Source organism: Gossypium arboreum, chromosome 4 (genome assembly GCF_025698485.1).
Source record: "Gossypium arboreum isolate Shixiya-1 chromosome 4, ASM2569848v2, whole genome shotgun sequence".
Lineage (NCBI taxonomy): Eukaryota > Viridiplantae > Streptophyta > Magnoliopsida > Malvales > Malvaceae > Gossypium > Gossypium arboreum.
In genome coordinates this window covers 84,742,035-84,743,164 of record NC_069073.1, presented here as the reverse complement: position 1 = coordinate 84,743,164, position 1,130 = coordinate 84,742,035, and the positions used below count along the sequence as shown (strand labels likewise).

General features: G+C 39.2%; 1 non-coding gene across 1 annotated transcript; it reads left to right on the top strand.

Moving 5' to 3' along the window:
• Window positions 1-756: 756 nt before the first annotated feature.
• Window positions 757-863, top strand: LOC128292242 (small nucleolar RNA R71). The gene has a single exon (XR_008282226.1). It is a non-coding gene; the product is annotated as a small nucleolar RNA R71 (small nucleolar RNA).
• Window positions 864-1,130: the final 267 nt, after the last annotated feature.

The following is a 1,130-nucleotide window of genomic DNA, read 5'->3' as shown; positions in this document are numbered from 1 at the left end:
GTGGTCCACCTCATCTTTACCTTTACTTACCACAAATCCGTGTTTCGGTTCTACTCCAGGTTCAACTAACCCTTCTTCATTTCGAACAGTAATTGCATTAAGCTGCTCCGTTGGGTTATTTTTAGAATTACACGGCAAGCTACCTTGTGGTCATTTGGAAATCATCTTTGCCAACTGGCCTATTTGATTCTCGAGCCCTTGAATTGATGCTTGCTGATTTTTAAGAGTTGTCTCGGTGTTTTGGAAACGTGTTTCAGATACCGCTATGAATTTCGTTAGCATCTCCTCAAGGTTTTATTTCTTTTCTTGCTGGTTAGGTGGTTGTTGAAAACCCAGAGGATGTTGTGGCCGTTGATTTACTTGACCACCCCATGAGAAATTAGGATGGTTCCTCCAACCTGCATTATATGTGTTACTATACAAGTTATTTTGAGGTCTAGAGTTATTACCCATGTAGTGGACTTGCTCCTCCTTGGTGCCAGGGTTGAAGGGTGGATAATTTGGGTTGTGCATTCCTCCATTTGAATCACACCTCATCACTGAATGTACTTGAGTAGAACCATATAAACCATCAATCTTTTTATTTAAAAGTTCTACCTGGTTTGATAGCATAGTGACTACGTCAAGGTTGAAAACACCAGCTGCTTTTGTCGACCTTGTTCTCATGACTTGCCACTGATAGTTATTCAGTGACATCTCTTCAATAAATTCACAAGCCTCTCCAGGTGTTTTGTTGTTTAAAGTTACCATAAAGGTAACCCATGGTGAGGGCACTTTCTCAATAGGTCATTGTATCTCTCCCATGCATCATAAAGAGTTTCTACATCCATCTGCACAAAATAAGAGATATCATTCCTCAATTTAGCCGTTTTAGCCGGCGGAAAATATTTAAGTAAAAATTTTTCGGTCATTTGTTCCCAAGTAGTGATTAACCTCGTGGTAATGAGTTTAACCACTATTTAGCTTTATTTCTCAATGGGAATGGAAACAACCGAAGGCGAATGGAATCATCAGAAATGCCATTGATCTTAAAAGTGTCGTAGAATTCCAGAAAATTTGTTAAATGAGTGTTTGGATCCTCGTCCTGCAAACCATCAAACTGATCAAACTGTTGTATCATTTGAATTGTG